General features: G+C 38.4%; 1 protein-coding gene across 6 annotated transcripts in view; it reads left to right on the plus strand.

Moving 5' to 3' along the window:
* The window catches only part of LOC150091143 (protein muscleblind-like), a 920,216-nt gene that overhangs the window by 195,380 nt on the left and 709,576 nt on the right, over window positions 1-15,260 (plus strand). Inside the window, exon 1 of one of the 6 annotated variants that reach the window (XM_090374433.1) lies at window positions 13,310-13,464. The exons of the other annotated variants lie outside the window; for them this stretch is intronic. The gene's annotated coding sequence lies outside the window, so the exon portion shown is untranslated. Of the gene's footprint in view, window positions 1-13,309; window positions 13,465-15,260 lie in introns of those variants that run through there. 6 annotated transcript variants of the gene reach the window in all.

Here is a 15,260-nt window from a genome sequence, read left to right on the forward strand (position 1 = left end):
TGATTCTTCATTTTCTTCAACGCATGTTCTACCTCATCAGGTATGTTGTATGTGTTACTAATTTGCGATCCATCTTCCCCACTGCTGGTATCATTCCCTTGCTCCTTGTATAACTCTTTATAGTAGTCTTCTGCTATTTGAATTATGCCTTCTCTGCTATTTATAAGTACACCATCGCTATTCTTCAGTTTCAGTATTATTTGTCTTTCTGTATTACTGCTCATGACTACTGATTTAAATCCTTTGTTTTCCCTTAATGCTTGTTCTACTTTTTCTACTTTTCTTGTGTTAAATTTTCTTATGTCCTCTCTGAGTCTCTTTCTAATGGCTTTGCATAACTCAGTATACTCAATTTTCTCCTTGTCAGTGTTTTTCTTGCTCTTCATTTGTCGTCTTCGGTTCATCATGACAACTCGACAGTATTACTGCCTTATGACCCTTACTTCTTGACTGATTTTTTTCTTCTTTGGATTTCTTTTTACCTATAGGTAAGAAACCTATAGGTAAAAAAACCTATAGGTATAGGGCTTTATCACTTTCAAAAAATTGTAATATTCCTCGTCGATATCTTGGTCCTAAACAGTCTGCAGAAGCTCAAACTTTGTTCTTAAATTCCAGTACATACTGCTCTTTCTTCTCTTCTGTTATCTCAAAGACCTTCGTATTATTTACTTGAGTCAGTTTTTTCCTTTCTTTTCTTACATCTATACCAAGTGTGCATCTTGCCATTCTGTGAACACTTCCAACATTTACCTTGTTCAGGACGGTAACATCATTCACGATATATCTTCTGTTAGTGAGGATGAAGTCGATTTCATTAGTTGTGAATCCGTTTGGGCTCTTCCATGTCCACTTTCTGTTCACCCTTTTCTTGAAAAAAATGTTCATTACTGACATTCCTCGAGATGCTGCAAAATCCACAAGTGTTTCACCTCTTTCATTTTTTTCACCAATTCCAAAATTTCCTGTAGTTCCCCTTTCTACGCTGTTTTGTCTCTTTTCAACCTTAGCATGAAGTCCCCATAATGATAGTGTAGTGAGTTTTCTGTTCATCTAGAAGACTCAATTTCGGTGTACATTTCTTCAACCTCTTCATCATCATGACTCGATATTGGTGCATAAATCTTTATAACCTTTAGCTTGTATCTTATAGAAATCCTGAGTAGTAGTCTTGACACCCTTGGTGATGTACTTCTGAATTCCAAAATGTTGTTTTTTATATCTTTTATGGACCAGAAAGCCAACTCCACATTCACTCCTTTCACTGTTTCCATTGATGTATAGCAGATTTCCACTTGATAAACTTATAAGTGATTCATTTCTTCTGCTGATGATATTCCAATTTCCATTTTATAATTCCTTTTCCAACTCTAGTATCCTGTCTTCACCGATGAGTGATCTTACGTTGTAACAGGCCAAGTTCAGTTTCCGTGCATGGCAGCCTGATCGTACCCAGAGATTCTTAGCACCCTCTGCTTCCACTCTGATCCTCTCGCTGCCGTAAGAGGGGGAGTGAAAGCCTTTGGGGTCTGAGGGCCATTTGTTTCGTTGTGCTGTCATGTGCTGGAAGGTTTGGTCTTTTCCTCTTCAGGCTGACTAGGCGTCTTGAAGAGAACCACTGTACACGTTCGTTGCCAACTAAGTGACGTAACAGGGCTTACCATCGAGAAGGTGTGCATGAGCGGATTTTAGGAGGCAGGCCAACCGGACTTCTCTTCTATTTTCTGAAATAGAAAGATATTGGATCTATCAGTGTTTTAGACTAAGTGTCCGATAACACAGAGAATGCCTGTTCCCCTCTAAGCCAAGTTTTTGATATAATGATATACAAGTGGACTGTCTGCGCCAGTAGCACATTGATTATAATCACTGTCCTCCCCACACTGGGTGAAAAAAGGCCCGAGTTCGAATCTCGTCAATGACACAAGGAACTTTTTTGGAATTTTTTCCCTCTTTATCCGAAGCATGGTTTGGACTGGGAAACTGGTTTTTCGTCGAGAAAAACAGGTAATTGACCAGAGAACACATGCAAGTTTTTGTGCAAGTGTAAAAAGTCATTACTAAATTGTCCGAAAACTGTGCTTGACGTTAGTAGTGCTTTCGGGCAAACGATGCTTTCCGCTCGGCTTTGCCTTTGAAAAAGGAAAAAAATAATAATAATTGCGCACAGTCTGGTTCGCTCTTGTGCAACATCAGAAGTTTTTAACTGGATTTCCTTTCTTGTAATTATTGCTCTTTTCGTTTATTTCGTCTAAATCTATTCGTAACCAGCGGCATATTGTACCTCGTCAGATACCATCTTTCTAATTATGCCACTTTGTTAGATATTTGTTGAATTTATGTGCGTCAGGGTCTCTAACTTTAAATCCAACATTGGTCAAGGGTAGTTTCCTTGTTGAGGAGCACTGACCATTACCCCGATTGGAACTTCGGTTTTGATCTCGCCATACCCCCAGGGGCTCACATCTGGTGAGTGTGGGCTTGGCACACCCAGGGTCCTGAGCTGGATATCACCGTTCTTCTCTTTCCTTTGTAACTCCTTCCCCCCCCCACTTCTCAACATATTGTACCTATATTGAAATCTACCTTTCTGCGTTTGCGTTTCTTCAAATCTCATTCATTATATTTTCCTTTTACGATGTTCCGTTCTTGACATTCCTCTCTCGTCGTTAACTTTCTCTCAATTTTCCTTTTAATTGAACTGCCCTTCTTGTTCACGTGTCTGCTTCTTACAGCACTTCGGGTATCATAACTTCCATGTAGACCTCCGTTTCTCATTGGAATCTTCTTATCACTCATCTCATTTTCTCTCATCTTCAAGCCGACTTTGATCCCGTCCCTTGCATCACCTGGTGCGAATGTCTGTCTGCTGAGTGCTTTCTAAGTTTTAAACTCTTTCACATTATATCTTGCGCGTCAGTCCTCCGGTGCAACTTCTTCCTCCAACTCGCCCGTCCCTTTTTATAATATTACTCTTTCGAACTGCACAGGCCCACCAGTCCTGCAAGATTTGGCATACATTTGTTCCAGTAGCTATTCCCTCCTTGGATAAATGAACATTTTCTTATAACCAATAGCCAGGTGGGAAGGAGCAGCAGTGCGTAGCACACGCTTCTTGATTAGACCGGGGTTCGAGCCCGTCACCACCAAATACGGAGGATGCGGAAAGGTCAAGGGAATGACCACCGCATATCCCCGGAGCAATATGGCCTTAGTTGCTAATGCTCCTAAACACCAAATAACAAACAATCTTATAACCAATCATTGATTGCCCTCCAGTTTGCGTTACGTAAGATTGAAGGTATCTCCCTTCTTAAGTCTCTCCCTCCCGTTTTAAAAACCTGAATATCCGATTAGGCCTCGCATTAATTTCTGGTTTCCAGACATTGCAGCCTGCAAAACGAGTCTCTCCCAGCAGGTATGCTTCTGTATATTAATAACTAGTTCCATTAGTCTTTTGCAACCTTTTCAGTATGTCAACATCCTTTTTGAAATGGGGTTTCTATTCCTATATGCCTTGAGTGTGGCCTTACAAACATTATATAAGTACAATGGAATAATCATCCTCCCCATATTACTGTACTAAACTGTCTGTACATAGCCAGCACCTCACGTGCTGCCCTCATTAGCCTGTGCACACTGCTGAAAAAAAAAAAAAAAAAATTTCATGCCAGACGGTTAGGGATGTGTGTTTTAAGCGCTAATGCTGTGAGGTCAGTATATTGTATCTGTAATTGAGTGTACTGTTCTTTCGGTTTTCTAGACGAAAACCTTGAGTTTCCGGCAGTTAAAACCATGCAACTCTTGCCTGAGGCCGACTAACTCGGCCACGTGTTGTGAAAAATTTGCATAAAAGTTCATCGCGCCATTGACGAGATTCGAACTCGGACCTTTTCTACTTTGGTGAAAGGACGGTCTTTATAATCACTGTGTTACCCAGGAAGGCACGTAGTAATTATTAATTATGCCCTCCCCACTTTCTAAGTCTTTTTTAATTGCCTAAAGTTTTTACCTTCTAGGTGATAAGTTAATCTGTGAGTGCCGTTATCCAACTACTGGGCCTCTGATTTAGTAAGAGTATTAACCGCCAGAACAACGAGGCTTTTTATAGCAATAATAAATTTCTATTTTTATTTTGTACGACCACCTAGTTCAGAGGTGATTATGCTGGTTATCTGACAAGAATATTATCATTAACCATACTGAGTGGTCAAATCAAATCACGGTCAACTCAATGGCTTATACTACTGCGTTCTCCCGTTTACTGCACCAGCTGACATAGACCTGACGACTTATTTATTGGCCTATGTATATATACCACACACACGTATGGGTGCATACGATGTGCATATTTCTCTACACTCGATGAATGAATTTCAGCCTTTAAGTCTGTTTCCGCCCTGAAATGATCTATAAATCCTCCTCTCTATTGACTTGCGATTCCCAGCAGTAACAGGTCATCCCATGTACACTTGGTTTTTCCAATCTGTTTGTGCGTTGAGATATAGTTACCATTTCCAGTTGTGATTTCAATCTTATTTGTGCGTAACAATTGGAGCATAACATCTGGTTCTTATTCTTACGCCTAGCAGCTACACCTGTCGTTCATTCACTTCTTCATTAATCCACATTATTTTGCTGTAATGTATATAATGTTTGTCCGTTCTATTCCTCCCAAAGTAACATCGCTCGTCGGTCAGATTTATTCGTGCTTCACTCTCAAATACCCGATTTACTCAGATCAACTGAGAAAAATTGCATGCTGATGCTTAACAGAACTGACTCATAGTTGCTTTGACTGTGTGATTCAATGTTTCCCATATGTTCTAAAGTCGCAGTATTGCTTGGGAGAGTCGAAAACTAATACCCCTCTTGTCTCTTAGTAGATGTGAAGGTTTAAAAAGAAACAGGATCACTTCTAACATGCAATATATTAATAAGATAAAAGAATTAATAAAATAAAAACGCTTATTTTAAGTTTTTAGAAATTTTTGCCGATTATTAAAAATGATTTAATTACTTAAATGTAATAAAGTATTAAGATCTCGTCGGGGTATCCCCTTGAAAATTTGGAAAATTCAGATTGGTGAACAACTTTTGGAAGAGTAATGATAGGACAGTCGCAAGCTGAGTTGGCCAGAGCCTTTAATGTGTCAGAAATGGTAATCTTAAGGGTATGTATAAGACGATTGAGGTGACTCGAAGGCAAGTTCAAGAAAAGTCAAGAATTACAAGATTCCATAATGATAACGATATTACAGGCTCTCCTCCCCACTTTGTGTGTGTGTGTCGAGGGCCGCAGGAACGACAATGTCAAAGCAAACTACCGATTCTGGCATATAAGTTTGACCGTTGGAGCACAAAAAAAAATCGCCTAAAATTTTAAGGTTGACTTATACGCCGCGTTTGAAATCCTAAAATTAAATTAAAGGCATGCACTTAGGCAGAGAAATCCGTGGATTATTAATATACAGTGGACTCCGGTTATAATGTGGTAACTGGAAATTCGTAGAAACCATTAAAAACAAATAAGGAAAATATTAAATGAAGAGTTAGAAAAGGGTTAATGCTCGACTGTAAAACAGCGATTGGTAGGAGTTCAGTTGCAGTACTTTCTTTCACGGAGTAACGAGACCGACAACCATACGAACTGTAAGAAGCAAAATCAGTAAGTAGTTCCACAACGTGTTGGAGTTCGAGAACAAATCCGGGATGTTACTTAATCATTTCCACCGAATATGCGTAAACCGCAATAATATAAACCGAAGCGCTGATTACAATAAACGACACGTTTTCTGTACTAGTATATTGTTCGAGTATACATGTTCGGTGGAAATGATTAAGTAACATCCCGGATTTGTTCTCGAACTCCAACACGTTGTGGAACTACTTACTGATTTTGCTTCTTACAGTTCGTATGGTTGTCGTGATCGGGACTTCATAAAAAGTGATAATGTTAAATGAATTATAACATTATTCGTGATCCAAATAAGCAGCGCGCACTGCGTATACAATTTACTGTATACGTATATTTCTACAAATATGAATTGTTGCTCACTTTTTGAAACCAACGAATTTGTTCACCTTCGTCACACGAAAACAGAACGGAATCGAATAGTTTTCGAAAACAAAATAAACTTCCCAGATTTTCAATTTTTAAAGCAAAACTCGCTTCCATATTGGGGCATTGTTCACAGAGAGACAAATTTGTTAAAAGGTACCTTAACAAATAATATAGTTTAAGATGTACTGAACTGGAAACAAGGACTGGTTCATTACATACACAATCAAAACTTCCCACGTATTCATACACTCAATAAGGGCGACGTCACATATTTTATTTTATCCAATTTGAAGTGAACGACTTCAACCGGGTACGGCAGAACATCAGGGAAAGAGACTGCTGTTTGCGGCGGTCCTGGGATGAACTACCATCATCGACTGCACCGATTTCGACATTTTTCAGAGAGACGCCATTATTTCTCATTGGTATTGAGACCAGATCCTGGAGCTTTATAATGAGGCTGTTCAGAAGCGCCACACGTCCTGAATTCATTTTCATAGACGGTAATACTCTTTAATTAAGAGCATTATTAATCGCATAATCCGAGAGATACCCGTAACAGAACATATATGCTCGCATAACGTAATGACATGAAACGAACCTAAATTCGAAGAATCGTAAGAAATGCGTTAGAAACGTTATTCTTGACCAGAATTCTCCTAACGTGCAGTTCTAATTGCTGGAGCAATTTGGGCATTGAATTGAAGACGACAATAGTATCGGAGTAAATTTAATAATTCAGTTTGTCATTGCCCTATATTCGCTGCCCTATATGCACGGGGCAGCGAATCCTGGTAAGTAGGAAATTTGATACTTGGAAAAAAGGTAATGGGATAACCTCTTCTTAAGCCATTTAAGTAATGAGATTTCTTACATCGGGTCCCGAGAAGCACGTGTTATTTTATAAAAATCTCTATCGTTTAAAGATATTTCATGTTTTTTAGACAAAGCGAGTGAGCAGCACTAAGAGAAGTCAGGTGACCCGAGTTGATCGGGTGGAGGAATTATGATTATCTTTTGATTTCTCCTATTGATATTTCGGCTTAGGGAATTTAGCGATCAGTTATATTCACATTTGGTATTATGAACCAAAGCTGTAAAGCTCAGTATGTTCTACGTTGATATTAATATTTGTAAAAGAATAAGAGAAATTTACCTCGGTATAATAGGAAGAACACTTCCCAGAAATTTAAAACGAAAACAATTATAACAGTTGTTTTCGTTTTAATTTCTGGGAAGTGTTCTTCCTATTATACTGAGGTAAACTTCTCTTATTCTTTTACAAATCACATTTGGTATGCATTTCAGGGTTGATGAGGTACGTTACTGAACTGAAGCAAAAGCCTATCAATAACACAAGTTAGCTCCTAGTAGTTGCTAGGCTATCACGGTGTATATAACAAATAACCAGATTTTAAAAAATTGATTTAATAACGAGGCAAACTTGGACAATTAGCAGTTCCTAAATGAGCTTTACAAAAAAAAAATTGTAATTTTTTTTTTTTTTAAGCTCATTTAAGAATTACAGTACTAATTGCGATTCTTAAGCAAGGATGAAAATGGAAATTTTTTTAAGAACTGGATGACCGTTCCATCCATTCCGGGCTTTGCTCTTTGAAGAAGCGTAAAGCTAAATAAAACTGAAAATCAGCGCATAAACCGTTTTAGCAATTTTTGAAGTTAACCAAGATTAGTGTTATCGCTGTAAAAAAAAAAAAAAAAAAAAAAAAAAAAAAAGTAAATTTACACTGCCTTATTTAACTTTCCCATTCCTTCAAAATCAGCTATATGCCAAAGACATAACTATTTGAATTTTTTTAAATAAACAACACACCACGGATAAAAACAGTGACCCAATTTGTGCGCGCTTAATCATTCATATACAAGGCATTCAATCTATCTTTGGCTTTGACGAATTTCCTTTTCTTTTCGCTTTCCTCGCGCATTTTGAGGTTACTTTTTTAATTATCCTCGTTCCTGTTGCGTCGACTATCACCCACTCAGTTCCTCCTGGTATTCGCCCATTGGCAACGTTACCTGAGTTAATGAGGACATAAGTCCATTCTCCTGTAGCTAGTTTTCCTTTTTTTCTTCTGATTACCAAAATGCTTTGCTGGCACGTATGCAAAATTGTAGCAAATTTAGGCGTATTGTGTGTTAGCTGAACACGAATCGTAGAATAAGTAAACTTTAACTGTGGTTAGTGTACACAACTACTTCTGACACTTCCGTGTCGTGAAGACGAAGTATGCATCCAGCGCTGTGGCTGGTCTTCTAACTTTGGCTACCCAGGTGCGAGGTGGAAAGTGGGACACTGTTTGTTACTAGAGGGAAGGAAGGAATTTATTTGAATACATGTTTTATTTGAACTTGTGTTTTATTCTCTGTCAGTCTATTTTAAGGTTTAAGGATTTTCCAAGTTCAGGTTAACTTTCGTATGAATATAAGAATATATTTGAATACAACATGAACGTCTTGTGGACCTCAAAGGCAGCGAAATCTAACTGGTACTGCTGTTTATAGTTCCCCTCCCCTCCCCTCCCAATTTCCATTAATCAGACAGAAAAGGACCATTCAATGAAGAAAACGGATTATCATTAGGAAGCAAGCCTATTCAAGGTGGTTTCAAGGTACCAGAGGGAATTTGCTTCATGTTTTAAACATGCCACAATTTCATTTTCATTGAATAAACCTCAAACTCTCGTTTCTATGCACGTTGAGTGTAGGGAGATGAGGCAAAGCAGTTGTGCGAAGCGAATAGGAACAATTTCTGAACTTCTTTAACGAAATTTACTGAAAACTTTTTTTTTTTTTCTAAGGGGAAAAATAGCATTGACACACTTTCATCCGTTTGTTGTCCCTTTTCAAAGGATTATGACCTCATTTCGTGTATAACCAGTGAGAAGTCGCAAATGCTCACATTAATTAGCCTAGAGTGACATTAGGTAATGTCTGTGTTAATCTAGATGAAATATTGTGGGATTTGAAGATGCATTTTAAAATTAAAATGAAAAATGCGACAAACGTTTTAATGAATAACGGAATCTGATATAACTTAATGGCAAAGGCGCCATCTGAAGTGCAGAAAAGGCCTGGGACAAGGTTGAGCAAAGACGTTAATTCATTACAGGGATTTTGGGAATTTTTTTTTTTTTCTTTATGCAAATCTTCAAACACGAATCGCATTACAACTTGCGTGGATTGTAGTTTGAGAAGAACGAAGATACTTGAATTTTTCTGTAAATTGTAAATTTTCAGGACAAAGATGTGAAGGAACGTTTTTCCAGGAAACAGAAGTTGATGGGATAAATGAGAAAGAAGAAAAGTTTATTCTGTGAGTTTGAAGTTAGACAGTAAATGGATGTTGACTGGTTGCAGCACGTGTCCGACTGGTTTGGAAGAGAGAATGCAAATTATAGAAGACAATTCAGAAGAACAGTGTCCATGGAAGTATCTGTAGAAAAGGCATGAAGCAGAAACAGAACGCTTTTTTTTTTTTTCTTTTCTTTTTTTTTTTTTTTTTGTTAGTTGTTGGCGCATCGGCTTTTGTGGCCATAATGCACTTCCCAAAGTTTTTGCATTTTACTGTAATCCAAGCCCAAGGTGGGATTCGAACCTGCAACCTTTGGGTTGCCAGACTGGCTCTTTGCCCACCTGGCTAGCCCGGTCGGCAAAACAGAACGTCTATGAGACAGAAAGTGGAGATACTTTGTAAGAGATGGGTCATCAATTAACCCAATTGCCCTCTTGAGTGGAGTTCAGAAGCCTGAAAGAGGTTATGGGGGCACTGCCCCAGTTGTTGGAACAATATTCTATGGCAGGATGGATTTGAGGTTTGTACAGAGTGAGTAGTAGCTGTTTAGAAGAAAAGTAACGCCGAAAGCGAAAGAAAAAACTCAGTTTTTTAGATGCAAAGAAAGCAACATTTCTGAGGTGCTTATGTCAAGAGAGATTAGAAGTCATGGCAATCCCTAATAGAAATATGTGATCTTGTCTAGAGATTTGAGTAACATCAAAGATAAGCATAGAAGCCGTAGGCTCCTTTTTGCGAGATATAAGATAGGACTGAGCTTTAGAAGATTGAAATTAAGTAAGTTACCATTGTCCCATCAGAGAATTACCTGGAGATGAAGCTGATGGTGCAGGGCAAGGTTTCCCAAACTCGAAGGTGAAATGCAATGTGCTATTAGCAGCAAAATTAACGATAGGATTTACAGTCAGTGGAAGAAGGTCATCAATACACAAGGGAAAAAGAGTGGGAGAAAGAACTGAACCTTGGGGAACACCAGCGTTAGTGGAGAAGTTAGAAGATAGAGAGCTATCTACCATCGCTCGCAGAGAGCGGTTAAAGAAAAAACTGGATACCCAGTTGCAAAATACAGTCGGAAATCCATAAGATGGAAGCTTGTTTAGAAGACCTTTATGCCAAACATAAAGGTCTTCTAAAACAAGCTTGCATCTTATGGATTTGAATTTGTCCCCTAGATGGGTAACGTAAGCCAGGATTATCACCTGTAGATGGACACAGAAGGAATCCATATTGATAAGATGGAAAATTTCAAGAGAGTTTAGGAGTTGGCGGTTAATGGATTTCTCCATTACTTTGGAAAGAGTATAAGCAAGAGCATTGCAGCGCTAATTGGATGGGACGGATTTCCGAATCTTTTTAGAAACTGGCTGGATATGGGAAAATTTCCAAGCAGAAGGAAAAACACCAGTGGCATAACACAGAACAGGGGTAACTCAGGAGTACAGGTTTTGAGAAGTGGAGAAATACCATCAGGTATTTCTCCACTTCTCATCTTCAGCTAAGGAGGCAATAGAATTATCAGGTTTTAATAGAGGTGGGGGTATTGATGGGCAAAGGTTACAGCTATCCTTTGATGGTATTTATGGAATATCTTTGGAGAGAGACAGTTCCACGACCATCTGGAAAAGAAGCAATTTTCTGTTCTTAACCTGTTCAGAATCTAGTTTGGATTGATTAATAACTATTTTGCAGTTGTTGCGAGTTTTAGCATAGGCGAAGAATGATAGTGTACCTGTGGAAGAATAAAATTCTATTCACAGGATTAACACAGAAGCATTGATTCGTGGTATGGAACAGAGGGCGTTTCATTTCAGAGCATCATATAATGTATACTTATAAAAGAAACACCAAAGAATATGAACTCTTATTATTCACATTTTGCCTTCATGTTAATTCTCTACAGAATAGATTATAGCTGTGGTACGTTATATTATTTTAATTGGTTTAGTTGTGATATTTTGTAATTAGTAAAAATTGATTTTTTTTAATCAGTAATGATAATAGCTTTGGAATTTTTCCGAAAGGCCATAAATTGGATGATATTGCCCTATGAGTAAATAAGAATAATTTACTATAATCTTTTGAAATGCTATTCAAAACCTGAACGAATACACATCTCGATCAACCCATTTGGTTTTATACAACTTGGAGTCGCATTCAGGGGTAATATTCGATAATTGGGAGGATAAAAGTGAGGAAGAAGCTCAAACTTTTTCAAAGATGAGAATAAATTGTTTATATCTGCAAGCGCCGAACACTTTGGAATTAAAGTATTTAATTCACTGATTTCTTATGCGGCTTGATTTTCGACTTCCACTTGGATTGTTACAATAAAAATAAGAAATTAGCTTGCAAAAGGCTTGCATCTCTTCATGGATACGATAGAGGGATATGATTTGGTTCTTGAGAACTGAATCGTGAACAATTATTATAATTATTTTCGTTTTAATTTCTGGGAAGTGTTCTACGTATTATACTGAGGTAAACTTCTCTTCTTTTACAAATCACATTTGGTATGCATTTCAGGGTTGAGGTACGTTATTGAACTCCTAGTAGTTGCTAGGCTATCACGGTGTATATAATAATTCGTGGGTGCTTCCCGTAAAGGATTTAGCACTGCGGAAAATCCAGTGACAAAATTGTTTACCGGTCTCGGAAACATTTTGCGAAAGGCTGTTGGTTCATCTTCCGCCATTGACGCTGGTTTTAGATTAGTGATACCTTCTTTTCCAGTGGGCACATTACGTAGTTAAAGGTGTGGTGAGGGCTGCACCTCGAAACAGAAATTTAAGCGAGCTTAGTTGCCAAATTAAAAAAGGGTTAATATTATGATATTGTTACGCTTTAGTGTATCCTAATCAGCGCCCTTTTATGCTCAGAAAAAATCATAATGAAAAGTTTACCTTTTTTGATGAACATGAAGGCGTGCACAGAGGTGCATCCACTTCATTTTTTTAATAATGATGACGGGAAAGTCGCTTTCCCTGCATAAAACGAAATTATACCTTTCGTAATAATAATCATTTATTCAATGATTATTTTTGAGTTTACAACACTTTTACTACTTGCTTTTCACTTTTCTTTTTTTTTTTTTTTTTTTTTTTTTTTTGAAGCAGAGGGTTACGTTGCTGATCTTTTTCTAAAGAGGATTTTAAAGAGTGTTACTGACGCCATTTTCGTGTCCCGGAAAGAGGAGGTTTTTTTTTTATATATTTGATTATATTGTAGATAAAATTTCGATTTATTTCCTCGAATTTTCAGTTAAATATTCTTTTTAAGGAAAGTAGAAAAAATCATAGTTGTATCTACTCAGCTTGCGTTTCCCACACCGTGGCCCTCAGCCCCATAAGCTGAGTAGATATCTACCACTAGTGTTTTTCCCTTGCTCGTGTGTAGCAAAATAAAATACTTTTATATTATCAGCTTTAAGAAGGAAGTCAAGTGAAGTAAAATCAAGGAGACAAGAAAGAGAATACTGTAGCAAAATGATAATGCAGTGACTAATATTTAGTGGCAGTCCTATTCTCCGTAAGCCACCCTTTGCACTTTAGAACGCTTTCTCTTCCACAAGGAAGATGCTGCCTGGTATTCTTTCGAAAGAGAGAAATATCTGTTAAATAAAACACTTAAATTGCTGAAAGATCTTCCGTATATCCCGCTTTACAAAATCAGACGCATGATGGCGTAGAAGAGCGCGCAGTGGGTGGACCCCGCATGTCTCCTCACGTGTGACCTGGTTAGTCATCTGATTTCCTAAGCACAGATATGCCGACTGCAAGACACCGTGGCAAATTGTCCCGGTGTTTGTTGCCTGGCATCCCATGCTGCTTAGCGAGGAAGGCACAAAGTTACCGATTGGCTATGGTAAGTTGCCTGATGTCACTGTCACGTGAACCGGTTTCTCTGGCCTCTGCATCATTTCGTCATTACATGCGCGTGTGTTGCATGTCGCATCCGTCACACTCCGTCCACCTTTGAACAGAAGTGAGTGAAAATTTAAAATTTCTGTGCTCGGCCACGCCTGTGCGTTGTGTATGGGATTATGAACGGACACTACGGATCTGCGAACGTGCTTCTTCGCTCCACTTCGGTAAGTGTTCTTTTCTTCAGCTTTCTGTGCAGCAAACTCGCCTTAAATAACGTCGTTAAATGAGTCATAATTGCTAAAGGACTCTCTCGCCGCTCATTTCATTTCACCTCGCACTAAAGTGAATGGCGGCATTTCGGGGAAGGAGCATGTCGCCAAAGAACCTCGGATAAATCGATGAGCATTGACTTCTTCAGGTGTGACTCACGGTCTCGTTAAGAGCAAAGTTTAAGCGCCGTGCCACACACCAACGTCAAAAGAGTATTGGAAAGATAATAAGACGACATTTCTGTTTAAACTGGGCGTGCGTGCTGCTGCCTGTCCAGTTAGCTAAACTGGTATTTGCACGGTTCATATGTTTCGTACGAACATATGTCGTTCGTGTGGTCCTCTCCCTCTCTTGTAATGAATAAGACAGCGAGCTAATGTTTGGTACAGAAATGTGCGCCGTTAGTTTAATGCGTTTATAATTCTCGCCTTTTTCCTTTAAGTACATACATCGTAGCAAAAAACAATTTCACGAGATTTTTGTTGTCATCCAATCCCCAACTGTTAATTAGTGACTCGCTAATCATCGACGTCCCCGATTTATTTACTGCTCAAACTATAGCAAAAGCATTTAGGCAAAGTGTGTCAATGTCAAAAAAGTTCTGTAAGAAAACAAAGATGATAAGGTCGTTAGAGAATGAACAGTAATTTTAAATGCTTTCCGCGCTGGTTTCTTATGCGACGAAAACCAGTAAATAGCTTTGTGGCCGCCTTCTAAATTCTTCTGACCCTGTATGGCCAGAGGAGTTTACAAGAAAGGTAAACAGAAAATTTATTTGCAATTAAATAGGATAACTAACTAGTAGGTCTTTCCGAACGTGCTTAGTGTTTATCTGTCCAAACGAGAAATGCTGGTGCTATGGTGTAAAACTTGCAACTTCAGTTTTGCTCTCACAGACGGATTCTCTTCCATTTGCTTGGTAGCAAGGACATTGCTTTCGGTTGCTGTTTTCCTCCGCGGAGAAAACGCCCGACTTTGAGACAGGAGGAATCTGTATGGGCTTATTTCATCCCGTAGCGAATTAGTCTGTCTCGTGCGAGGACTGCGCGGTTTTCTTCTACCGAAGATTCAGGATTTTATCCAAGAAACAGGCAACTGAATAATACACGCATTTACCGACACGATATGCTGACTTTTCAATGGTTTATGTTGTTATTTTCATCGAGTTGCCTCGATGAAAATTCTACACAATTGAACCTGTCCCATTTAAAATTATGAATTTCTCTTTTTTTGGGTGGGGGGGGTTCGTTACGTATAACATTTAAAACATATTACAAAGATTTGCCGTGCCTTTGTAACATGGTTGTGCTATTTGAAACGTTCTTCCATGAGTGAGTTTATGCATCTTCCACAAAAAGAGAAATCGGTGCCATCGTTTCTCCGCACTGAACATCAAGTCGATCAAATGGATTTTTTCATCTTAAATGGCAATCCCCCTTATTATCACTTTATACATCGATTTTTTTCAAGCAATATTTAAGTCATAAATGAAGCAAAATGGCTGTTTCTTAAGATGGTAATTTACGATGCAAGCTTTGAATTTTCCAACCCGACATCAATCACTTGAAACAACTTTTTAACTGGGACTTGATGCATTACTTGACTACCACATGCTTTGTTGTCTGCTGTAATAAAGAACGAGGAAGAAAGAAATGCCAACTGTTTCCTTACCTCATCTTAAAGAAATAAAACTCATAACTTAAATTTCTGACAGAGGAAAGCAAGCAAGAACGAACACTGCGGTCATCTT

Source organism: Mastigoproctus giganteus, chromosome 1 (assembly GCF_048544385.1).
Source record: "Mastigoproctus giganteus isolate SK-2022 chromosome 1, ASM4854438v1, whole genome shotgun sequence".
Classification (NCBI taxonomy): Eukaryota; Metazoa; Arthropoda; class Arachnida; order Uropygi; family Thelyphonidae; genus Mastigoproctus; species Mastigoproctus giganteus.